Below are 26,815 nucleotides of genomic sequence, written 5' to 3'. Positions count from 1 at the left end.
TTTGCACCATCAAACTAGCCCGTCTTGGCGCTGGTGCCACCTCTGGTCTGGGAACCATCCTGCGTATCGTGGATTCTAATTAGCCAGCCGGCCACTCCCTACCACAGGCCCCCAAACACAACCAACGGCGCTTTTCCCTGGAAAACAAAACTCGCCTACCAACTATTTGATGGCAGATTACAGGAGCCACTTGGTACTATCAAACCAGCCCAACTTGGCACTGGTGCCACCATGGGTCTGGTCACAATCCTGCCTATCGTAACTTTTCAGGAGCCAGCCGGTCACTCCCAGCCATAGGTCCCCAGTCACAAACCTCGGCCCGTTTCCCTGGCAAACAAAAGTAAGCTGCCCCGCTTCTGGATGGCAGATTGCAGGAGCCACTTTGTACTATCAAACCAGCCCGACTTGGCACTGGTGCCACCTCTGGTCTGGGACCCATCCTGCGTATCGTGGATTCTAAGGAGCCAGTCGGCCACTCCCAGCCACAGGCCCCCAAACACAAACAACGGCCCGTTTCCGTGGCAAACAAAATTAAGCTGCCCCGCTTCTGGATGTCAGATTGCAGGAACAACTTGTTGCCAAGTTGGGGTGGTTTGATAGTACCAAGTGGCTCCTGCAATCTGCCATCAAAAAGTTGGCAGGCGAGTTTTGTTTTCCAGGGAAAAGCACCGTTGTTTGTGTTTGGGGGCCTGTGGCTGGGAGTGGCCAGCTGTCTCCTTAGAATCCACGATACGCAGGATGGGTCCCAGACCAGAGGTGGCACCAGTGCCATGTTGGCCTGGTTTGATAGTACCATGTGGCTCCTGCAATCTGCCATCCAGAAGCGGGGCTGCTTACTTTTGTTTGCCAGGGAAACGGGCCGAGATATTTGTCTGGGGGCCTATGGCTGGGAGTGAGCGGCTGGCTCCTGAAAAGCTACGATAGGCAGGATGGTGACCAGACCCATGGTGGCACCAGTGCCAAGTTGGGCTGGTTTGATAGTACCAAGTGGCTCCTGCAATCTGCCATCAAAAAGCTGTCAGGCGACTTTTGTTTTCCAGGGAAAAGCGCCGTTGTTCTTGTTTAGAGGCATGTGGCTGGGAGTGGCCGGCTGCCTCCTTTGAACCCAGGATACGCAGGATGGTTCCCAGAGCCAAGGTGGCACCAGTGCCAAGTTGGGCTGGTTTGATAGTACCAAGTGGCTCCTGCAATCTGCCATCCAGAAGCGGGTCAGCTTACTTTTGTTTCCCAGGGAAACGGGCCGAGGTTTGTGTCTGGGGGCCTATGGCTGGGAGTGACCGGCTGGCTACTGAAAAGCTACGATAGGCAGGATGGTTACCAGACTCAGGGTGGCACCAGTGCCAAGTCGGGCTGGTTTGATAATACTAAATAGCTCCTGAAATCTGCCATTCAGACGCGGGGCAGCGGATTTTTGTTTGCTGGAGAAAAGTTCCGTGGTTTTTTTTTGGGGGTATATGGCTGGACGTGGCCGGCTGGCTCCTTAAAAAGATCGATACGCAGGATTGTTCCCTGACCCAAGGTGGCATCACTGCCAAGTCGGGCTGTATTCGTAGTACCAAGTGCGTCCTGCAATTTGCCATCCAGAAGAGGGGCAGTTGAGTTTTGTTTGCCAGAGCAAAGGGCCGTGGTATGTGTTTGGGGGCATATGGCTGAGAGTGGCCGGCTGGCCCCTGAAAATCCACGATAGGCAGGATGGTTCCCAGAGCCAAGGTGGCACCAGTGCCAAGTTGGGCTGGTTTGATAGTGCCAAGTGTCTCCTGCAATATGCCATCCAGAAGCGGGGCAGCTTACTTTTGTTTGCCAGGGAAACGGGCCGAGATATTTGTCTGGGGGCCTATGGCTGGGAGTGACCGGCTGGCTCCTGAAAAGCTACGATAGGCAGGATGGTGACCAGACCCATGGTGGCACCAGTACCAAGTTGGGCTGGTTTGATAGTACCAAGTGGCTCCTGCAATCTGCCATCAAAAATTTGGCAGGCGAGTTTTGTTTTCCAGGGAACAGCGCCGTTGTTTGTGTTTGGGCGCCTGTGGCTCAGAGTGGCCGGGTGGCTGCTTAGAATCCACGATACGCAGGATGGTTCCCAGACCCAAGGTGGCACCAGTGCCAAGTCGGGCTGGTTTGACACTACCAAGTGGTTCCTGCAATCTGCCATCCAGAATTGGGGCAGCTTAATTTTGTTTGCCAGGGAAACGGTCCGAGGTTTGTGTCTGGGGGCCTATGGCTGGGAGTGACCGGCTGGCTCCTGAAATGCTACAATAGGCAGGATGGTTCCCAGACCCATAGTGGCACCAGTGCCAAGTTGGGATGATTTGATAGTACCAAGTGGCTCCTGCAATCTGCCATCAAAAAGCTGGCAGGCGAGTTTTGTTTTCCAGGGAAAAGCGCCGTTGTTTGTGTTTGGGGGCCTGTGGCTGGGAGTGGCCGCCTGGCTCCTTAGAATCCACGATATGCAGGATTGTTCCCAGACCCAAGGTGGCACCAGTGCCAAGTCGGGCCGGTTTGATGTTGCAAAGTGGCTCCTGCAATCTGCCATCCAGACGCGGGGCAGCGGATTTTTGTTTCCATGAGAAATGGTCCGTGGTTTGTTTTTGGGGGTATATGGCTGGGCCTGGCCGGCTGGCTCCTTAAAAAGCTCGATATGCAGGATGGTTCCCTGACACAAGGTGGCACCAGTGCCACGTCGGGCGGTTTTCGTAGTACAAAGTGCGTCCTAAAATTTGCCATCCAGAAGAGGGGCAGTTGAGTTTTGTTTGCCAGAGAAAAGGGCCGTGGTTTGTTTTTGGGGGCATATGGCTGAGAGTGGCCGGCTGGCCCCTGAAAATCCACGATAGGCAGGATGGTTCCCAGACCAGAGGTGTCACCAGTGCCAAGTCGGGCTGGTTTGATAGTACTAAATAGCTCCTGCAATCTGCCATGCCGAAGCGGGGCAGCTTACTTTTGTTTGCCAGGGAAACGGGCCGAGGTTTGTGTCTGGGGGCCTATGGCTGGGAGTGACCGGCTGGCTCCTGAAAAGCTACGATAGGCAGGATGGTGACCAGACCCATGGTGGCACCAGTGCCAAGTCGGGCTGGTTTGATAGTACCAAGTGGCTCCGGCAATCTGCCATCAAAAAGTTGGCAGGCGAGTTTTGTTTTCCAGGGAAAAGCGCCGTTGTTTGTGTTTGGGGGCCTGTGGCTGGGAGTGGCCAGCTGGCTCCTTAGAACCCACGATACGCAGGATGGTTCCCAGACCAGAGGTGGCACCAGTGCCAAGTTGGGCTGGTTTGATGGTGCAAAGTGGCTCCTGCAATCTGCCATCCAGAAGCGGGGTAGCTTACTTTTGTTTGCCAGGGAAACGGGCCGAAATATTTGTCTAGGGGCCTCTGGCTGGGGGTGGCTGGCTGGCACCTGAAAAGCTACGATAGGCAGGATGGTGACCAGACCCATGGTGGCACCAGTGCCAAGTTGGGCTGGTTTGATAGTACCAAGTGGCTCCTGCAATCTGCCATCAAATGTTTGGCAGGCGAGTTTTGTTTTCCAGGGAAAAGCACCGTTGTTTGTGTTTTGGGGCCTGTGGCTGGGAGTGGCCAGCTGGCTCCTTAGAATCCACGATACGCAGGATGGTTCCCAGACCCAAGGTGGCACCAGTGCCAAGTCGGGCTGGTTTGTTAGTACCAAGTGGTTCCTGCAATCTGCCATCCAGAAGCGGGGCAGCTGAATTTTGTTTGCCAGAGAAAAAGGCTGTTGTTTGTGTTTCGGGGCCTGTGGCTGGCAGTGGACGGCTGGCTCCTGAAAATCCATGATACGCAGCATGGTTCCCAGACCCAAGGTGGCACCAGTGCCAAGTCGGGCTGGTTTGATACTACCAAGTGCGTCCTGCAATCTGCCATCCAGAAGCGGGGCAGCTTAATTTTGTTTGCCAGGGAAACGGGCCGTGGGTTTTGTATGGGGGCCTATGGCTGAGAGTGGCCGGCTGGCTCCTGAAAATCCACGCTAGGCAGCATGGTTCCCAGATGCAAGGTGGCACCAGTGCCAAGTCGGGCTGGTTTGATGGTGCAAAGTGGCTCCTGCAATCTGCCATCCAGAAGCGGGGCAGCTGATTTTTGTTTGCCAGAGAAAAATTCCGTGGATTGTTTTTGGGGGCATATTGCTGGGAGTGGCCGGCTGGCTCCTTAAAATGCTCGATACGCATGATGGTTCCCAGGCCCAAGGTGTCACCACTACCAAGTCGGCCTGCGGTTTTAGTATCAAGTTCATCCTGCAATTTGCCATCCAGAAGAGGGGCAGTTGAGTTTTGTTTGCCAGAGAAACGGGCCGAGGTTTCTGTTTGGGGACATATGGCTGAGAGTGGCCGGCTGGCCCCTGAATATCCACGATACACAGCATGGTTCCCAGATCCAAGGTGGCACCAGTGCCAAGTTGGGCTGGTTTGATAGTCCCAAGTGTCTCCTGCAATCTGCCATCCAGAAGCGGGGCAGCTTACTTTTGTTTGCCAGAGAAATAGGCCTAGGTTTTTGTCTGGGGGCCTGTGGCTAGGAGTGGCCGGCTGGCTCCTTAGAATCCACGATACGCAGGATGTTTCCCAGACCCAAGGTGGCACCAGTGCCAAGTCGGGCTGGTTTGATAGTACCAAGTGGCTCCTGCAAACTCCATCAAAATGTTGGCAGACGTGTTTTGTTTTCCAGGGAACAGCGCCGTTGATTTTGTTTGGGGACCTGTGGCTGGGAGTGGCCGGCTGGCTCCTTAGAATCCACGATACGCAGGATGGTTCCCAGACCCAAGGTGGCACCAGTGCCAAGTCGGGCTGGTTTGATTACACCAAGTGGCTCCTGCAATCTGCCATCCATAAGTGAGGCAGCTAAGTTTTGTTTGCCAGAAAAAAGGGCCGTGGTTTTTGTTGGGGGCCTGTGGCTGGGAGTAGCCGGCTGGCTCCTTAAAATCCACGATAGGCTGGATGGTTCCCAGACCCAAGGTGGCACCAGTGCCAAGTCGGGCTGGTTTGATAGCACCAAGTGGCTCCTGCAATCTGCCATCCAGAAGCGGTGCAGTTGAGTTTTGTTTGCCAGAGAAAAGGGCCGTGGGTTGTGTTTGGGGGCATATGGCTGGGAGTGGCCGGCTGTCTCATTAAAAAGATCGATACGCAGGATGGTTCCCAGACCCAAGGTGGCACCAGTGCCAAGTCGGGCTGTTTTTATAGTACCAAGTGCGTCCTGCAATTTGCCATCCAGAAGAGGGGCAGTGGAGTTTTGTTTGCCAGAGAATAGCGCCGTTGTTTGTGTTTGGGGGCTTGTGGCTGGGAGTGGCCAACTGGCGCCTTAGAATCTGTGTTACGCAGCATGGTTCCCAGACCAGAGGTGGCACCAGTGCCAAGTTGGGCTGGTTTGATAGTACCAAGTGGCTCCTGCAATCTGCCATCAAAAAGTTGGCAGGCGAGTTTTGTTTTCCAGGGAAAAGCGCCGTTGTTTGTATTTGGGGGCCTGTGGCTGGGAGTGGTCGGCTGGCTCCTTTGAACCCACGATACGCAGGATGGTTCCCAGACCCAAGGTGGCACCAGTGCCAAGTCGGGCTGGTTTGATACTACCAAGTGCGTCCTGCAATCTGCCATCCAGAAGCGGGGCAGCTTAATTTTGTTTGCCAGGGAAACGGGCCGTGGGTTTTGTTTGGGGGCCTATGGCTGAGAGTGGCCGGCTGGCTCCTGAAAATCCACGCTAGGCAGCATGGTTCCCAGATGCAAGGTGGCACCAGTGCCAAGTCGGGCTGGTTTGATGGTGCAAAGTGGCTCCTGCAATCTGCCATCCAGAAGCGGGGCAGCTGATTTTTGTTTGCCAGAGAAAAATTCCGTGGATTGTTTTTGGGGGCATATTGCTGGGAGTGGCCGGCTGGCTCCTTAAAATGCTCGATACGCATGATGGTTCCCAGGTCCAAGGTGTCACCACTACCAAGTCGGCCTGCGGTTTTAGTATCAAGTTCATCCTGCAATTTGCCATCCAGAAGAGGGGCAGTTGAGTTTTGTTTGCCAGAGAAACGGGCCGAGGTTTCTGTTTGGGGACATATGGCTGAGAGTGGCCGGCTGGCCCCTGAATATCCACGATACACAGCATGGTTCCCAGATCCAAGGTGGCACCAGTGCCAAGTTGGGCTGGTTTGATAGTACCAAGTGTCTCCTGCAATCTGCCATCCAGAAGCGGGGCAGCTTACTTTTGTTTGCCAGAGAAATAGGCCTAGGTTTTTGTCTGGGGGCCTGTGGCTAGGAGTGGCCGGCTGGCTCCTAAGAATCCACGATACGCAGGATGTTTCCCAGACCCAAGGTGGCACCAGTGCCAAGTCGGGCTGGTTTGATAGTACCAAGTGGCTCCTGCAAACTCCATCAAAAAGTTGGCAGGCGTGTTTTGTTTTCCAGGGAACAGCGCCGTTGATTTTGTTTGGGGGCCTGTGGCTGGGAGTGGCCGGCTGGCTCCTTAGAATCCACGATACGCAGGATGGTTCCCAGACCCAAGGTGGCACCAGTGCCAAGTCGGGCTGGTTTGATTACACCAAGTGGCTCCTGCAATCTGCCATCCATAAGTGAGGCAGCTAAGTTTTGTTTGCCAGAAAAAAGGGCCGTGGTTTTTGTTGGGGGCCTGTGGCTGGGAGTGGCCGGCTGGCTCCTTAGAATCCACCATACGCAGGATGGTTCCCAGACCCAAGGTGGCACCAGTGCCAAGTCGGGCTGGTTTGATAGTACCAAGTGGCTCCTGCAATCTGCCATCCAGAAGCGGTGCAGTTGAGTTTTGTTTGCCAGAGAAAAGGGCCGTGGGTTGTGTTTGGGGGCATATGGCTGGGAGTGGCCGGCTGTCTCATTAAAAAGATCGATACGCAGGATGGTTCCCAGACCCAAGGTGGCACCAGTGCCAAGTCGGGCTGTTTTTATAGTACCAAGTGCGTCCTGCAATTTGCCATCCAGAAGAGGGGCAGTGGAGTTTTGTTTGCCAGAGAATAGCGCCGTTGTTTGTGTTTGGGAGCTTGTGGCTGGGAGTGGCCGACTGGCGCCGTAGAATCTGTGTTACGCAGCATGGTTCCCAGACCAGAGGTGGCACCAGTGCCAAGTTGGGCTGGTTTGATAGTACCAAGTGGCTCCTGCAATCTGCCATCCAGAAGCGGGGCAGCTTACTTTTGTTTGCCAGGGAAACGGGCCGAGGTTTGTGACTGGGGACCTATGGCTGGGAGTGACCGGCTGGCTCCTGAAAAGCTACAATAGGCAGGATGGTGACCAGACCCATGGTGGCACCAGTGCCAAGTTGGGCTGGTTTGATAGTACCAAGTGGCTCCTGCAATCTGCCATCAAAAAGTTGTCAGGCGAGTTTTGTTTTCCAGGGAAAAGCGCCGTTGTTTGTATTTGGGGGCCTGTGGCTGGGAGTGGCCGGCTGGCTCCTTTGAACCCACAATACGCAGGATGGTTCCCAGACCCAAGGTGGCACCAGTGCCAAGTCGGGCTGGTTTGATACTACCAAGTGGTTCCTGCAATCTGCCATCCAGAAGCGGGGCAGCTTACTTTTGTTTGCCAGGGAAACGGGCCGTGGGTTTTGTTTGGGGGCCTATGGCTGAGAGTGGCCGGCTGGCTCCTGAAAATCCACGCTAGGCAGCATGGTTCCCAGATGCAAGGTGGCACCAGTGCCAAGTCGGGCTGGTTTGATGGTGCAAAGTGGCTCCTGCAATCTGCCATCCAGAAGCGGGGCAGTTGAGTTTTGTTTGCCAGAGAAACGGGCCGAGGTTTCTGTTTGGGGACATATGGCTGAGAGTGGCCGGCTGGCCCCTGAATATCCACGATACACAGCATGGTACCCAGATCCAAGGTGGCACCAGTGCCATGTTGGGCTGGTTTGATAGTGCCAAGTGTCTCCTGCAATCTGCCATCCAGAAGCGGGGCAGCTTACTTTTGTTTGCCAGAGAAATAGGCCTAGGTTTTTGTTTGGGGGCCTGTGGCTAGGAGTGGCCGGCTGGCTCCTAAGAATCCACGATACGCAGGATGTTTCCCAGACCCAAGGTGGCACCAGTGCCAAGTCGGGCTGGTTTGATAGTACCAAGTGGCTCCTGCAAACTCCATCAAAATGTTGGCAGGCGTGTTTTGTTTTCCAGGGAACAGCGCCGTTGATTTTGTTTGGGGGCCTGTGGCTGGGAGTGGCCGGCTGGCTCCTTAGAATCCACGATACGCAGGATGGTTCCCAGACCCAAGGTGGCACCAGTGCCAAGTCGGGCTGGTTTGATTACACCAAGTGGCTCCTGCAATCTGCCATCCAGAAGTGAGGCAGCTAAGTTTTGTTTGCCAGAAAAAAGGGCCGTGGTTTTTGTTGGGGGCCTGTGGCTGGGAGTGGCCGGCTGGCTCCTTAGAATCCACCATACGCAGGATGGTTCCCAGACCCAAGGTGGCACCAGTGCCAAGTCGGGCTGGTTTGATAGTCCCAAGTGGCTCCTGCAATCTGCCATCCAGAAGCGGGGCAGCTGAGTTTTGTTTGCCAGGGAAATGGGCCGTTGTTTGTGTTTGGGGGCCTGTGGCTGGGAGTGTTCGGCTGGTTCCTGATTATGTACGATACGCAGGATTGTTCCCAGACCCAAGGTGGCACCAGTGCCAAGTCGGGCTGGTTTGATGGTGCAAAGTGGCTCCTGCAATCTGCCATCCAGACGCGGGGCAGCGGATTTTTGTTTCCATGAGAAATGGTCCGTGGTTTGTTTTTGGGGGTATATGGCTGGGCCTGGCCGGCTGGCTCCTTAAAAAGCTCGATATGCAGGATGGTTCCCTGACACAAGGTGGCACCAGTGCCACGTCGGGCGGTTTTCGTAGTACAAAGTGCGTCCTAAAATTTGCCATCCAGAAGAGGGGCAGTTGAGTTTTGTTTGCCAGAGAAAAGGTCTGTGGTTTGTTTTTGGGGGCATATGGCTGAGAGTGGCTGGGTGGCCCCTGAAAATCCACGATACACAGGATGGTTCCCAGATCCAAGGTGGCACCTGTGCCAAGTCGGGCTGATTTGATAGTACTAAGTAGCTCCTGCAATCTGCCATCCAGAAGCGGGGCAGCTTACTTTTGTTTGCCAGGGAAACGGGCCGAGGTTTGTGTTTGGGGGCCTATGGCTGAGAGTGACCGGCTGGCTCCTGAAAAGCTACAATAGGCAGGATGGTGACCAGACCCATGGTGGCACCAGTGCCAAGTTGGGCTGGTTTGATAGTACCAAGTGGTTCCTGCAATCTGCCATCCAGAAGCAGGGCAGCTGAGTTTTGTTTGCCAGAGAAAAGGGCCTTGGTTTGTGTTTGGGGGCATATGGCTGGGTGTGGCCAGCTGGCTCCTTAAAATGCACGATATGCAACATGGCTCCCAGACCCAAGGTGGCACCAGTGCCAAGTTGGGCTGGTTTGATAGTACCAAGTGGCTCCTGCAATCTTCCATGATCACGTGGAGAAATACTTTCTGGTTTCAGCCTCATGCTCTTTCTTCTCTCCCTCAACTTCTCTATCACCTCTCATCTGGTTCACATGCGCTGTCTTCAAGGTCCACAGGCTACTTTTCACAGAATCTTCTGGCCTGATGAAGTAAGAATGATGAATAGAACAGAGCTGGGATCTATTTTCCAGTTTGGATAAAATGCATTCTGCACACAAATCCAAGGAGAACGGGCTGCCCCGATGCCCAGAAAATCTTTCACTCCTGCTAGTGTTCTACGTCAACCGCAACTTAGTCTGAAAGAAAAGCTTTTTCTCTGAGAGCATCTGAGAGGTTTGCATGAAGCACTGATATCTGACATATGCAATTTTGAATAGGAGAGGAAAAAGAAAATGGCAAGGAGTTTTTAATTTTAGTGGTTTCAATTTTAATTTCCGTGCACTTTTTCAAAACTTGTCAGCTCAAATGCCCATCAACATCTTTTAGTCATCTGTAAGTCAGTATTCATATAAAATGTGCTTCAAATCCAAAGAATTTCAAATTTGCACTCCAAGCTTCTATGCCTAGATTTATGATTTCCTACACATATTAGATGAAAGGAAGGCCTTTTTTACTGTGGGAGTGCTGGAACACTGGAACAGGTTGCCCAGAGAAGTTGTGGGTGTCCCATCCCTGAAAGTATTCAAGGTCACCTTGGACGGGGCTTGGAGCAGCAACAAAGGAGAAGCTTGATGGTAGAGAAACAAAGTTGGACTATAGAAGAAACTCGGATTGAAGTATAGGATCAAGTTTTCTCTCAGCTCTTGGGGTAAATTCAAAGTTGTACAAAATGACATTTATCTGTGCTATTCACTACTGTAACAGAAAGTTTCATGAAAACTGTACAGAAGATAGTAAATTTTAAAAGAGATAAGAATTACAGCATAAAATCCATGGGATAGGTTACAACATGAGACACTCTCTAAGAGAAAATCTCTTTGTTTCAGCACTTCATCGGGGTAAGATTTCATGAAGTGCCAAAGAAGGCGGCAAAATATCATTCGGGACATTATTTACTGGAATTCAGCCTGGCCATTAGTAGGAACTGCCTTTGAACATATCATGTAGATATACCACACACACTTTCCCTTCACTGAAAAATTACTGTTTACAACAAATAAGCAATTGACGATCAAAATTGATTGAAAGCATCTTAAACATGTCAAGTATTTCATTGTAGATGATCTGTGATCCAAATGCTTCTTCCACCTTCGAGAGGGACAGAAGAATTCTTCCATATCATGATGGTTTAAAATTGTATCAACCAATGTTTTCTGCTGAAAAGATATCATCTATTTTTTTCTATTTTTGGAAGAAAATATTCCTAGACATACAACAGGTGAGAACTAAGTAATTTTAAAGAAACAAATGAAATGAAAATATTCTGTAAATAGAATGAAATGAAAAGCTGTGTTTTAAATAGGAGCTAAATATTAAACAGAATTTTTGTACCAGGCATTTGAATTACTGCACCAGCTCTTTTGCCCATCAAGAGAGGCATTTAGCATTTCAGTCTTTTCCAAGGTGTTCATGATCTGCTATGCTGATCTCTGTGTGTGCCTAGGTGTGTGTGGAGGGGGGGGCATATGAAGGGGAGTGTGTATGTTTGCTTTACAATTGTTGTGGCAGATTCATGCCTCAGCTCCACATTTTGTTTTAAAAAGGTCACACCGAGTGGATATGAAGTTTACTATCAACAAGAGATCGATTCCCAAATCATCCATTTGACTCTCCCTTATAAATCATGTGCTTTGTTGCATATTTTATCAAATATACTTTCAAGCCAGATGGAGGAAGGAGGATGTGGGAATCCCTCCACCATCTTGCAACTTTTATGTAAGTAGGTTTTCAAGAAAATCATCATTTCTCTTTTAAATATGTCTGGAACAGGCATGATGGTAGTGTCAACCTGTTGGAGTTTTTGTTGCTGGAAGAAGTTGTACAAAAGGATTGGTTTTTACATTGACCAGTTACTGAATCAAGCGCAGGAATACATTGGAAATTTAGCTGGGGGTTCCTTTTCCCAGCAGACTACTTCTAGAACGAGCTTGTACACTGAAGCTGACTCTTTTGCTCTCTTTTTGTTTCTTTCCTATTTTCTTGGCTTCTTTGCCACTATCTAGACAATTTTGGAACTTTGTTCCCAACTAAAATGGTTTCAATAGTCTGATTGTGATCATACATTTTTACAAGGAATTTTTAAAATCTTTCCTCGAGTCCAGAAAGTCAAGGACTTAGATCTTTTTCTTCCCTTATCAATATTGCCATGAAATTGATAAATAAAGACCAACTCTTTATTTTTGTTTTTAACCCACGTAGATAATTCCCATCCATTAATCCATTTTGTGGACCAATAGCTGCCATTCTGATGGAAGCTGTCACTTCTTAACAATAGGCATTCTGTGACTATGTTGACTGCACTTTGGGTGAAGATCCTAACTGGTCTTAGATATACATAGGGAGAAATTTGCTCAGCCAGTGTCAGTCTTAAGCATGCGTATCAGAAGATCTTTCTAGAGCTGGGAATTTTCCCATGAAAGGGATTCAGTTAGGGAAGAGACACTTGTGCCAGAGTTTTACATTCTTCTTGAACACTGCTTAAGGAACTTAGATGCCATGTCCATTTGGATCTCTGTCTGCACAGAACTTTGTCATGCCAGCGCTTTGAAATGCATCTTGAAGAGAATTCACTAGCACAGAATGAAAGAGAGTGGAAGGGGTTGGTGGGGCTAACCAGGCCCAACCCCCCTGCCTAAACCAGGATACCTAGAGCCTCTTGCCCAGGATTCTATCTGGGTGTACTTTTAATGTCTTCAAAGATCCAGGCTCCACAATCTTTCTGGGCAGTCTGTGCCGTGGTTCAGTCACCCTGACAGTAAAGAAACATTTACTGATGTTCAAAGGCAATCTCCTGTATTTCAGTGTGTGCCCACTGCCTCTTGTCTTTTCCCTCAGCATCACTGAAAAGACACTGATTCCCTCCCCTTTGCACTATTGCTTCCATATGTATGTGTGATGCCATGTAGAGGTATGTCAAAAACCTCCCTGAAGCCCAGGCAGATAATATTCCCTTCATCTACCAGTCAAGTTGATTCATCAGAGGAGTTTAAAGTGATGTTCAGCATGAAATTCCCCTGAAAAATCATGCTAACTACATTATTTGGTCATCTGTCATGTGCCTGGCAAGGATTTCCAGGAAGAGCTGCTTCATCAACTTCCTGGGGATAAAAAAGAGGCTGGCTGGTTTGTACTATGGCGAGTCCTCTTAATTGCCTTTTTTGAAGATGGGTGTCATTTGCCAACATCCACTCTTTAGCTCCTCTTCTAATCTACACCTCGGCAAAAAGCTTTTCCACTATGTCTGGCTAGGAAAAACTGTGCCAGCACAGAAAACATCTCCCATCGTGTTCTCGAAGTTGCACGGATGTCTGCCAAGTGTTTGGCAGGAAGAAAAGAAAAGTTGTCCAAAACAGCTTCCAATCGAATGTTCATGTGATTGGAAAAGTCAGGAGAGTGCAAAGGTACTGTTTTCTATCAGTTGGCAAAGTGCGCACACAATCCCAGTGTTGTACAGCTTGCTTCTTCACCTTCCCGAAGCTGCCGCTCTCGCCGGCTGCCGGAGCCCAAGAAGCGGCTTCTTCGCGCAAAGACGATTGTGCCGCTCACAGGGCTCTCCTTAGCGCGGCTTCTGCCGAAAGACGCCCGGCAGCGGCTCTTACCTCCGGAGAGCATCCTACCTTCGTCTTTCGCGTCTTTTGTAGTCTACATCTTAGCAAAACGCTTTTCCACTATGTCTGGCTAGGAAAAACTGTGCCAGCACAGAAAACATCTCCCATCGTGTTCTAGAAGTTGCACGGATGTCTGCCAAGTGTTTGGCAGGAAGAAAAGAAAAGTTGTCCAAAACAGCTTCCAATCGAATGTTCCTGTGATTGGAAAAGTCAGGAGAGTGCAAAGGTACTGTTTTCTATCAGTTGGCAAGGTGCGCACACAATCCCAGTGTTGTACAGCTTGCTTCTTCACCTTCCCGAAGCTGCCGCTCTCGCCGGCTGCCGGAGCCCAAGAAGCGGCTTCTTCGCGCAAAGACGATTGTGCCGCTCACAGGGCTCTCCTTAGCGCGGCTTCTGCCGAAAGACGCCCGGCAGCGGCTCTTACCTCCGGAGAGCATCCTACCTTCGTCTTTCGCGTCTTTTGTAGTCTACATCTTAGCAAAACGCTTTTCCACTATGTCTGGCTAGGAAAAACTGTGCCAGCACAGAAAACATCTCCCATCGTGTTCTAGAAGTTGCACGGATGTCTGCCAAGTGTTTGGCAGGAAGAAAAGAAAAGTTGTCCAAAACAGCTTCCAATCGAATGTTCCTGTGATTGGAAAAGTCAGGAGAGTGCAAAGGTACTGTTTTCTATCAGTTGGCAAGGTGCGCACACAATCCCAGTGTTGTACAGCTTGCTTCTTCACCTTCCCGAAGCTGCCGCTCTCGCCGGCTGCCGGAGCCCAAGAAGCGGCTTCTTCGCGCAAAGACGATTGTGCCGCTCACAGTGCTCTCCTTAGCGCGGCTTCTGCCGAAAGACGCCCGGCAGCGGCTCTTACCTCCGGAGAGCATCCTACCTTCGTCTTTCGCGTCTTTTGTAGTCTACATCTTAGCAAAACGCTTCTCCACTATGTCTGGCTAGGAAAAACTGTGCCAGCACAGAAAACATCTCCCATCGTGTTCTAGAAGTTGCACGGATGTCTGCCAAGTGTTTGGCAGGAAGAAAAGAAAAGTTGTCCAAAACAGCTTCCAATCGAATGTTCCTGTGATTGGAAAAGTCAGGAGAGTGCAAAGGTACTGTTTTCTATCAGTTGGCAAGGTGCGCACACAATCCCAGTGTTGTACAGCTTGCTTCTTCACCTTCCCGAAGCTGCCGCTCTCGCCGGCTCCCGGAACCGAAGAATCGGCTTCTTCGCGCAAAGACGATTGTGCCGCTCACAGGGCTCTCCTTAGCGCGGCTTCTGCCGAAAGACGCCCGGCAGCGGCTCTTAACTCCGGAGAGCATCCTACCTTCGTCTTTCGCGTCTTATGTAGTCTACATCTTAGCAAAACGCTTTTCCACTATGTCTGGCTAGGAAAAACCGTGCCAGCCCAGAAAACATCTCCCATCGTTTTCTAGAAGTTGCAGATATGTCTGCCAAGTGTTTGGGAGGAAGAAAAGAAAAGTTGTCCAAAACAGCTTCCAATCGAATGTTCCTGTGATTGGAAGAGTCAGGAGAGTGCAAAGGTACTGTTTTCTATCAGTTGGCAAGGCGCGCACAAAATCCCAGTGTTGTACAGCTGGCTTCTTCACCTTCCCGAAGCTGCCACTCTCAGGAGGTAAGAGCCGCTGCCGGGCGTCTTTCGGCAGAAGCCGCGCTAAGGAGAGCCCTGTGAGCGGCACAATCGTCTTTGCGCGAAGAAGCCGCTTCTTGGGCTCCGGCAGCCGGCGAGAGCGGCAGCTTCGGGAAGGTGAAGAAGCAAGCTGTACAACACTGGGATTGTGTGCGCACCTTGCCAACTGATAGAAAACAGTACCTTTGCACTCTCCTGACTTTTCCAATCACAGGAACATTCGATTGGAAGCTGTTTTGGACAACTTTTCTTTTCTTCCTGCCAAACACTTGGCAGACATCCGTGCAACTTCTAGAACACGATGGGAGATGTTTTCTGTGCTGGCACAGTTTTTCCTAGCCAGACATAGTGGAAAAGCTTTTTGCCGAGGTGTAGACTACAAAAGACGCGAAAGACGAAGGTAGGATGCTCTCCGGAGGTAAGAGCCGCTGCCGGGCGTCTTTCGGCAGAAGCCGCGCTAAGGAGAGCACTGTGAGCGGCACAATCGTCTTTGCGCGAAGAAGCCGCTTCTTGGGCTCCGGCAGCCGGCGAGAGCGGCAGCTTCGGGAAGGTGAAGAAGCAAGCTGTACAACACTGGGATTGTGTGCGCACCTTGCCAACTGATAGAAAACAGTACCTTTGCACTCTCCTGACTTTTCCAATCACAGGAACATTCGATTGGAAGCTGTTTTGGACAACTTTTCTTTTCTTCCTGCCAAACACTTGGCAGACATCCGTGCAACTTCTAGAACACGATGGGAGATGTTTTCTGTGCTGGCACAGTTTTTCCTAGCCAGACATAGTGGAAAAGCTTTTTGCCGAGGTGTAGACTACATAAGACGCGAAAGACGAAGGTAGGATGCTCTCCGGAGGTAAGAGCCGCTGCCGGGCGTCTTTCGGCAGAAGCCGCGCTAAGGAGAGCACTGTGAGCGGCACAATCGTCTTTGCGCGAAGAAGCCGCTTCTTGGGCTCCGGCAGCCGGCGAGAGCGGCAGCTTCGGGAAGGTGAAGAAGCAAGCTGTACAACACTGGGATTGTGTGCGCACCTTGCCAACTGATAGAAAACAGTACCTTTGCACTCTCCTGACTTTTCCAATCACAGGAACATTCGATTGGAAGCTGTTTTGGACAACTTTTCTTTTCTTCCTGCCAAACACTTGGCAGACATCCGTGCAACTTCTAGAACACGATGGGAGATGTTTTCTGTGCTGGCACAGTTTTTCCTAGCCAGACATAGTGGAAAAGCTTTTTGCCGAGGTGTAGACTACATAAGACGCGAAAGACGAAGGTAGGATGCTCTCCGGAGGTAAGAGCCGCTGCCGGGCGTCTTTCGGCAGAAGCCGCGCTAAGGAGAGCCCTGTGAGCGGCACAATCGTCTTTGCGCGAAGAAGCCGCTTCTTGGGCTCCGGCAGCCGGCGAGAGCGGCAGCTTCGGGAAGGTGAAGAAGCAAGCTGTACAACACTGGGATTGTGTGCGCACTTTGCCAACTGATAGAAAACAGTACCTTTGCACTCTCCTGACTTTTCCAATCACATGAACATTCGATTGGAAGCTGTTTTGGACAACTTTTCTTTTCTTCCTGCCAAACACTTGGCAGACATCCGTGCAACTTCGAGAACACGATGGGAGATGTTTTCTGTGCTGGCACAGTTTTTCCTAGCCAGACATAGTGGAAAAGCGTTTTGCCGAGGTGTAGATGAGAAGAGGAGCTAAAGACGAAGGTAGGATGCTCTCCGGAGGTAAGAGCCGCTGCCGGGCGTCTTTCGGCAGAAGCCGCGCTAAGGAGAGCACTGTGAGCGGCACAATCGTCTTTGCGCGAAGAAGCCGCTTCTTGGGCTCCGGCAGCCGGCGAGAGCGGCAGCTTCGGGAAGGTGAAGAAGCAAGCTGTACAACACTGGGATTGTGTGCGCACCTTGCCAACTGATAGAAAACAGTACCTTTGCACTCTCCTGACTTTTCCAATCACAGGAACATTCGATTGGAAGCTGTTTTGGACAACTTTTCTTTTCTTCCTGCCAAACACTTGGCAGACATCCGTGCAACTTCTAGAACACGATGGGAGATGTTTTCTGTGCTGGCACAGTTTTTCCTAGCCAGACATAGTGGAAAAGCTTTTTGCCGAGGTGTAGATGAGAAGAGGAGCTAAAGAGTGGATGTTAGCAAATGACACCCATCTTCAAAAAAGGCAATTAAGAGGACTCGCCATAGTACAAACCAGCCAGCCTCTTTTTTATCCCCAGGAAGTTGATGAAGCAGCTCTTCCTGGAAATCCTTGCCAGGCACATGACAGATGACCAAATAATGTAGTTAGCATGATTTTTCAGGGGAATTTCATGCTGAACATCACTTTAAACTCCTCTGATGAATCAACTTGACTGGTAGATGAAGGGAATATTATCTGCCTGGGCTTCAGGGAGGTTTTTGACATTCCTCTACATGGCATCACACATACATATGGAAGCAATAGTGCAAAGGGGAGGGAATCAGTGTCTTTTCAGTGATGCTGAGGGAAAAGACAAGAGGCAGTGGGCACACACTGAAATACAGGAGATTGCCTTTGAACATCAGTAAATGTTTCTTTACTGTCAGGGTGACTGAACCACGGCACAGACTGCCCAGAAAGATTGTGGAGCCTGGATCTTTGAAGACATTAAAAGTACACCCAGATAGAATCCTGGGCAAGAGGCTCTAGGTATCCTGGTTTAGGCAGGGGGGTTGGGCCTGGTTAGCCCCACCAACCCCTTCCACTCTCTTTCATTCTGTGCTAGTGAATTCTCTTCAAGATGCATTTCAAAGCGCTGGCATGACAAAGTTCTGTGCAGACAGAGATCCAAATGGACATGGCATCTAAGTTCCTTAAGCAGTGTTCAAGAAGAATGTAAAACTCTGGCACAAGTGTCTCTTCCCTAACTGAATCCCTTTCATGGGAAAATTCCCAGCTCTAGAAAGATCTTCTGATACGCATGCTTAAGACTGACACTGGCTGAGCAAATTTCTCCCTATGTATATCTAAGACCAGTTAGGATCTTCACCCAAAGTGCAGTCAACATAGTCACAGAATGCCTATTGTTAAGAAGTGACAGCTTCCATCAGAATGGCAGCTATTGGTCCACAAAATGGATTAATGGATGGGAATTATCTACGTGGGTTAAAAACAAAAATAAAGAGTTGGTCTTTATTTATCAATTTCATGGCAATATTGATAAGGGAAGAAAAAGATCTAAGTCCTTGACTTTCTGGACTCGAGGAAAGATTTTAAAAATTCCTTGTAAAAATGTATGATCACAATCAGACTATTGAAACCATTTTAGTTGGGAACAAAGTTCCAAAATTGTCTAGATAGTGGCAAAGAAGCCAAGAAAATAGGAAAGAAACAAAAAGAGAGCAAAAGAGTCAGCTTCAGTGTACAAGCTCGTTCTAGAAGTAGTCTGCTGGGAAAAGGAACCCCCAGCTAAATTTCCAATGTATTCCTGCGCTTGATTCAGTAACTGGTCAATGTAAAAACCAATCCTTTTGTACAACTTCTTCCAGCAACAAAAACTCCAACAGGTTGACACTACCATCATGCCTGTTCCAGACATATTTAAAAGAGAAATGATGATTTTCTTGAAAACCTACTTACATAAAAGTTGCAAGATGGTGGAGGGATTCCCACATCCTCCTTCCTCCATCTGGCTTGAAAGTATATTTGATAAAATATGCAACAAAGCACATGATTTATAAGGGAGAGTCAAATGGATGATTTGGGAATCGATCTCTTGTTGATAGTAAACTTCATATCCACTCGGTGTGACCTTTTTAAAACAAAATGTGGAGCTGAGGCATGAATCTGCCACAACAATTGTAAAGCAAACATACACACTCCCCTTCATATGCCCCCCCCTCCACACACACCTAGGCACACACAGAGATCAGCATAGCAGATCATGAACACCTTGGAAAAGACTGAAATGCTAAATGCCTCTCTTGATGGGCAAAAGAGCTGGTGCAGTAATTCAAATGCCTGGTACAAAAATTCTGTTTAATATTTAGCTCCTATTTAAAACACAGCTTTTCATTTCATTCTATTTACAGAATATTTTCATTTCATTTGTTTCTTTAAAATTACTTAGTTCTCACCTGTTGTATGTCTAGGAATATTTTCTTCCAAAAATAGAAAAAAATAGATGATATCTTTTCAGCAGAAAACATTGGTTGATACAATTTTAAACCATCATGATATGGAAGAATTCTTCTGTCCCTCTCGAAGGTGGAAGAAGCATTTGGATCACAGATCATCTACAATGAAATACTTGACATGTTTAAGATGCTTTCAATCAATTTTGATCGTCAATTGCTTATTTGTTGTAAACAGTAATTTTTCAGTGAAGGGAAAGTGTGTGTGGTATATCTACATGATATGTTCAAAGGCAGTTCCTACTAATGGCCAGGCTGAATTCCAGTAAATAATGTCCCGAATGATATTTTGCCGCCTTCTTTGGCACTTCATGAAATCTTACCCCGATGAAGTGCTGAAACAAAGAGATTTTCTCTTAGAGAGTGTCTCATGTTGTAACCTATCCCATGGATTTTATGCTGTAATTCTTATCTCTTTTAAAATTTACTATCTTCTGTACAGTTTTCATGAAACTTTCTGTTACAGTAGTGAATAGCACAGATAAATGTCATTTTGTACAACTTTGAATTTACCCCAAGAGCTGAGAGAAAACTTGATCCTATACTTCAATCCGAGTTTCTTCTATAGTCCAACTTTGTTTCTCTACCATCAAGCTTCTCCTTTGTTGCTGCTCCAAGCCCCGTCCAAGGTGACCTTGAATACTTTCAGGGATGGGACACCCACAACTTCTCTGGGCAACCTGTTCCAGTGTTCCAGCACTCCCACAGTAAAAAAGGCCTTCCTTTCATCTAATATGTGTAGGAAATCATAAATCTAGGCATAGAAGCTTGGAGTGCAAATTTGAAATTCTTTGGATTTGAAGCACATTTTATATGAATACTGACTTACAGATGACTAAAAGATGTTGATGGGCATTTGAGCTGACAAGTTTTGAAAAAGTGCACGGAAATTAAAATTGAAACCACTAAAATTAAAAACTCCTTGCCATTTTCTTTTTCCTCTCCTATTCAAAATTGCATATGTCAGATATCAGTGCTTCATGCAAACCTCTCAGATGCTCTCAGAGAAAAAGCTTTTCTTTCAGACTAAGTTGCGGTTGACGTAGAACACTAGCAGGAGTGAAAGATTTTCTGGGCATCGGGGCAGCCCGTTCTCCTTGGATTTGTGTGCAGAATGCATTTTATCCAAACTGGAAAATAGATCCCAGCTCTGTTCTATTCATCATTCTTACTTCATCAGGCCAGAAGATTCTGTGAAAAGTAGCCTGTGGACCTTGAAGACAGCGCATGTGAACCAGATGAGAGGTGATAGAGAAGTTGAGGGAGAGAAGAAAGAGCATGAGGCTGAAACCAGAAAGTATTTCTCCACGTGATCATGGAAGATTGCAGGAGCCACTTGGTACTATCAAACCAGCCCAACTTGGCACTGGTGCCACCTTGGGTCTGGGAGCCATGTTGCATATCGTGCATTTTAAGGAGCCAGCTGGCCACACCCAGCCATATGCCCCCAAACACAAACCAAGGCCCTTTTCTCTGGCAAACAAAACTCAGCTGCCCTGCTTCTGGATGGCAGATTGCAGGAACCACTTGGTACTATCAAACCAGCCCAACTTGGCACTGGTGCCACCATGGGTCTGGTCACCATCCTGCCTATTGTAGCTTTTCAGGAGCCAGCCGGTCACTCTCAGCCATAGGCCCCCAAACACAAACCTCGGCCCGTTTCCCTGGCAAACAAAAGTAAGCTGCCCCGCTTCTGGATGGCAGATTGCAGGAGCTACTTAGTACTATCAAATCAGCCCGACTTGGCACAGGTGCCACCTTGGATCTGGGAACCATCCTGTGTATCGTGGATTTTCAGGGGCCAGCCAGCCACTCTCAGCCATATGCCCCCAAAAACAAACCACGGCCCTTTTCTCTGGCAAACAAAACTCAACTGCCCCTCTTCTGGATGGCAAATTTTAGGACGCACTTTGTACTACGAAAACCGCCCGACGTGGCACTGGTGCCACCTTGTGTCAGGGAACCATCCTGCATATCGAGCTTTTTAAGGAGCCAGCCGGCCACGCCCAGCCATATACCCCCAAAAACAAACCACGGACCATTTCTCATGGAAAAAAAAATCCGCTGCTCCGCGTCTGGATGGCAGATTGCAGGAGCCACTTTGCACCATCAAACCAGCCCGACTTGGCACTGGTGCCACCTTGGGTCTGGGAACAATCCTGCGTATCGTACATATTCAGGAACCAGCCGAACACTCCCAGCCACAGGCCCCCAAACACAAACAACGGCCCATTTCCCTGGCAAACAAAACTCAGCTGCCCCGCTTCTGGATGGCAGATTGCAGGAGCCACTTGGGACTATCAAACCAGCCCGACTTGGCACTGGTGCCACCTTGTGTCAGGGAACCATCCTGCATATCGAGCATTTTAAGGAGCCAGCCGGCCACTCCCAGCAATATGCCCCCAAAAACAATCCACGGAATTTTTCTCTGGCAAACAAAAATCAGCTGCCCCGCTTCTGGATGGCAGATTGCAGGAGCCACTTTGACCCATCAAACCAGCCCGACTTGGCACTGGTGCCACCTTGCATCTGGGAACCATGCTGCCTAGCGTGGATTTTCAGGAGCCAGCCGGCCACTCTCAGCCATAGGCCCCCATACAAAACCCACGGCCCGTTTCCCTGGCAAACAAAATTAAGCTGCCCCGCTTCTGGATGGCAGATTGCAGGACGCACTTGGTAGTATCAAACCAGCCCGACTTGGCACTGGTGCCACCTTGGGTCTGGGAACCATGCTGCGTATCATGGATTTTCAGGAGCCAGCCGTCCACTGCCAGCCACAGGCCCCGAAACACAAACAACAGCCTTTTTCTCTGGCAAACAAAATTCAGCTGCCCCGCTTCTGGATGGCAGATTGCAGGAACCACTTGGTACTAACAAACCAGCCCGACTTGGCACTGGTGCCACCTTGGGTCTGGGAACCATCCTGCGTATCGTGGATTCTAAGGAGCCAGCTGGCCACTCCCAGCCACAGGCCCCCAAACACAAACAACGGTGCTTTTCCCTGGAAAACAAAACTCGCCTGCCAAACATTTGATGGCAGATTGCAGGAGCCACTTGGTACTATCAAACCAGCCCAACTTGGCACTGGTGCCACCATGGGTCTGGTCACCATCCTGCCTATCGTAGCTTTTCAGGTGCCAGCCAGCCACCCCCAGCCAGAGGCGCCTAGACAAATATTTCGGCCCGTTTCCCTGGCAAACAAAAGTAAGCTACCCCGCTTCTGGATGGCAGATTGCAGGAGCCACTTTGCACCATCAAACCAGCCCAACTTGGCACTGGTGCCACCTCTGGTCTGGGAACCATCCTGCGTATCGTGGCTTCTAAGGAGCCAGCTGGCCACTCCCAGCCACAGGCCCCCAAACACAAACAACGGCGCTTTTCCCTGGAAAACAAAACTCGCCTGCCAACTTTTTGATGGCAGATTGCCGGAGCCACTTGGTACTATCAAACCAGCCCAACTTGGCACTGGTGCCACCATGGGTCTGGTCACCATCCTGCCTATCGTAGCTTTTCAGGAGCCAGTCGGTCACTCCCAGCCATAGGCCCCCAGACACAAACCTCGGCCCGTTTCCCTGGCAAACAAAAGTAAGCTGCCCCGCTTCTGCATGGCAGATTGAAGGAGCTATTTAGTACTATCAAACCAGCCCGACTTGGCACTGGTGACACCTCTGGTCTGGGAACCATCCTGCCTATCGTGGATTTTCAGGGGCCAGCCGGCCACTCTCAGCCATATGCCCCCAAAAACAAACCACGGACCTTTTCTCTGGCAAACAAAACTCAACTGCCCCTCTTCTGGATGGCAAATTTTAGGACGCACTTTGTACTACGAAAACCGCCCGACGTGGCACTGGTGCCACCTTGTGTCAGGGAACCATCCTGCATATCGAGCTTTTTAAGGGGCCAGCCGGCCACGCCCAGCCATATACCCCCAAAAACAAACCACGGACCATTTCTCATGGAAACAAAAATCCGCTGCCCCGCGTCTGGATGGCAGATTGCAGGAGCCACTTTGCACCATCAAACCAGCCCGACTTGGCACTGGTGCCACCTTGGGTCTGGGAACAATCCTGCATATCGTGGATTCTAAGGAGCCAGCCGGCCACTCCCAGCCACAGGCCCCCAAACACAAACAACGGCGCTTTTCCCTGGAAAACAAAACTCGCCTGCCAGCTTTTTGATGGCAGATTGCAGGAGCCACTTGGTACTATCAAATCATCCCAACTTGGCACTGGTGCCACTATGGGTCTGGGAACCATCCTGCCTATTGTAGCATTTCAGGAGCCAGCCGGTCACTCCCAGCCATAGTCCCCCAGACACAAACCTCGGACCGTTTCCCTGGCAAACAAAATTTGGCTGCCCCGATTCTGGATGGCAGATTGCAGGAGCCACATGGTAGTGTCAAACCAGCCCGACTTGGCACTGGTGCCACCTTGGGTCTGGGAACCATCCTGCGTATCGTGGATTCTAAGCAGCCACCCGGCCACTCTGAGCCACAGGCGCCCAAACACAAACAACGGCGCTTTTCCCTGGAAAACAAAACTCGCTTGCCAACATTTTGATGGCAGATTGCAGGAGCCACTTGGTGCTATCAAACCAGCCCAACTTGGCACTGGTGCCACCATGGGTCTGGTCACCATCCTGCCTATCGTAGCTTTTCAGGAGCCAGCCGGTCACTCCCAGCCATAGACCCCCAGACACAAACCTCGGCCCGTTTCCCTGGAAAACAAAAGTAATCTGCCCCGATTCTGGATGGCAGATTGCAGGAGCCACTTGGTACTATCAAATCAGCCCAACTTGGCACTGGTGCCACCATGGGTCTGGTAAACATCCTGCCTATCGTAGCTTCTCAGGAGCCAGCCGGTCACTCCCTGCCATAGGCCCCCAGACACAAACCTCGGCCCGTTTCCCTGGCAAACAAAAGTAAACTGCCCCGCTTTTGGATGGCAGATTGCAGGATGCATTTGGTACTATCAAACCTGCCCGACTTGGCCCTCGTGCAACCTTGGCTCTGGGAACCATGCTGCGTAACGTAGATACTACGAGGACAGGCGGCCATTCCCAGCCACAGGCCTCTAAACAAAAACAACGGCGCTTTTCCCTGGAAAACAAAACTCGCCTGCCAAATTTTTGATGGCAGATTGCAGGAGCCACTTGGTACTATCAAACCAGCCCAACTTGGTACTGGTGCCACCATGGGTCTGGTAACCATCCTGCCTATCGTAGCTTTTCAGGAGCCAGCCGGTCACTCCCACCCATAGGCCCCCAGACAAATATCTCGGCCCGTTTCCCTGGCAAAAAAAAGTAAGCTGCCCCGCTTCTGGATGGCAGATTACAGCAGCCACATGGTACTATCAAACCAGGCCAACATGGCACTGGTGCCACCTTGGCTCTGGGAACCATCCTGCCTATCGTGGATTTTCAGGGGCCAGCCGGCCACTCTCAGCCATATGCCCCCAAACACATACCACGGCCCTTTGCTCTGGCAAACAAAACTCAACTGCCCCTCTTCTGGATGGCAAATTGCAGGACGCACTTGGTACTACGAAAACAGCCCGACTTGGCAGTGATGCCACCTTGGGTCAGGGAACAATCCTGCGTATCGATCTTTTTAAGGAGCCAGCCGGCCACGTCCAGCCATATACCCCCAAAAACAAACCACGGAACTTTTCTCCAGCAAACAAAAATCCGCTGCCCCGCGTCTGAATGGCAGATTTCAGGAGCTATTTAGTATTATCAAACCAGCCCGACTTGGCACTGGTGCCACCATGAGTCTGGTAACCATCCTGCCTATCGTAGCTTTTCAGTAGCCAGCCGGTCACTCCCAGCCATAGGCCCCCAGACACAAACCTCGGCCCGTTTCCCTGGGAAACAAAAGTAAGCTGACCCGCTTCTGGATGGCAGATTGCAGGAGCCACTTGGTACTATCAAACCAGCCCAACTTGGCACTGGTGCCACCTTGGCTCTGGGAACCATCCTGCGTATCCTGGGTTCAAAGGAGGCAGCCGGCCACTCCCAGCCACAGGCCTCTAAACAAGAACAACGGCGCTTTTCCCTGGAAAACAAAAGTCGCCTGACAACTTTTTGATGGCAGATTGCAGGAGCCACTTGGTACTATCAAACCAGCCCAACTTGGCACTGGTGCCACCATGGGTCTGGTCACCATCCTGCCTATCGTAGCTTTTCAGGAGCCAGCCGCTCACTCCCAGCCATAGGCCCCCAGACAAATATCTCGGCCCGTTTCCCTGGCAAACAAAAGTAAGCAGCCCCGCTTCTGGATGGCAGATTGCAGGAGCCACATGGTACTATCAAACCAGGCCAACATGGCACTGGTGCCACCTCTGGTCTGGGAACCATCCTGCGTATCGTGGATTCTAAGGAGCCAGCTGGCCACTCCCAGCCACAGGCCCCCAAACACAAACAACGGTGCTTTTCCCTGGAAAACAAAACTCGCCTGCCAAACATTTGATGGCAGATTGCAGGAGCCACTTGGTACTATCAAACCAGCCCAACTTGGCACTGGTGCCACCATGGGTCTGGTCACCATCCTGCCTATCGTAGCTTTTCAGGTGCCAGCCAGCCACCCCCAGCCAGAGGCCCCTAGACAAATATTTCGGCCCGTTTCCCTGGCAAACAAAAGTAAGCTACCCCGCTTCTGGATGGCAGATTGCAGGAGCCACTTTGCACCATCAAACCAGCCCAACTTGGCACTGGTGCCACCTCTGGTCTGGGAACCATCCTGCGTATCGTGGCTTCTAAGGAGCCAGCTGGCCACTCCCAGCCACAGGCCCCCAAACACAAACAACGGCGCTTTTCCCTGGAAAACAAAACTCGCCTGCCAACTTTTTGATGGCAGATTGCCGGAGCCACTTGGTACTATCAAACCAGCCCAACTTGGCACTGGTGCCACCATGGGTCTGGTCACCATCCTGCCTATCGTAGCTTTTCAGGAGCCAGTCGGTCACTCCCAGCCATAGGCCCCCAGACACAAACCTCGGCCCGTTTCCCTGGCAAACAAAAGTAAGCTGCCCCGCTTCTGCATGGCAGATTGAAGGAGCTATTTAGTACTATCAAACCAGCCCGACTTGGCACTGGTGACACCTCTGGTCTGGGAACCATCCTGCCTATCGTGGATTTTCAGGGGCCAGACGGCCACTCTCAGCCATATGCCCCCAAAAACAAACCACGGACCTTTTCTCTGGCAAACAAAACTCAACTGCCCCTCTTCTGGGTGGCAAATTTTAGGACGCACTTTGTACTACGAAAACCGCCCGACGTGGCACTGGTGCCACCTTGTGTCAGGGAACCATCCTGCATATCGAGCTTTTTAAGGGGCCAGCCGGCCACGCCCAGCCATATACCCCCAAAAACAAACCACGGACCATTTCTCATGGAAACAAAAATCCGCTGCCCCGCGTCTGGATGGCAGATTGCAGGAGCCACTTTGCACCATCAAACCAGCCCGACTTGGCACTGGTGCCACCTTGGGTCTGGGAACAATCCTGCATATCGTGGATTCTAAGGAGCCAGCCGGCCACTCCCAGCCACAGGCCCCCAAACACAAACAACGGCGCTTTTCCCTGGAAAACAAAACTCGCCTGCCAGCTTTTTGATGGCAGATTGCAGGAGCCACTTGGTACTATCAAATCATCCCAACTTGGCACTGGTGCCACTATGGGTCTGGGAACCATCCTGCCTATTGTAGCATTTCAGGAGCCAGCCGGTCACTCCCAGCCATAGTCCCCCAGACACAAACCTCGGACCGTTTCCCTGGCAAACAAAATTTGGCTGCCCCGATTCTGGATGGCAGATTGCAGGAGCAACATGGTAGTGTCAAACCAGCCCGACTTGGCACTGGTGCCACCTTGGGTCTGG

The sequence above is a fragment of the Melospiza melodia genome, chromosome 4 (assembly GCF_035770615.1).
Source record: "Melospiza melodia melodia isolate bMelMel2 chromosome 4, bMelMel2.pri, whole genome shotgun sequence".
Taxonomy (NCBI): domain Eukaryota; kingdom Metazoa; phylum Chordata; class Aves; order Passeriformes; family Passerellidae; genus Melospiza; species Melospiza melodia.
Note: the sequence above shows the minus strand (reverse complement) of the source record.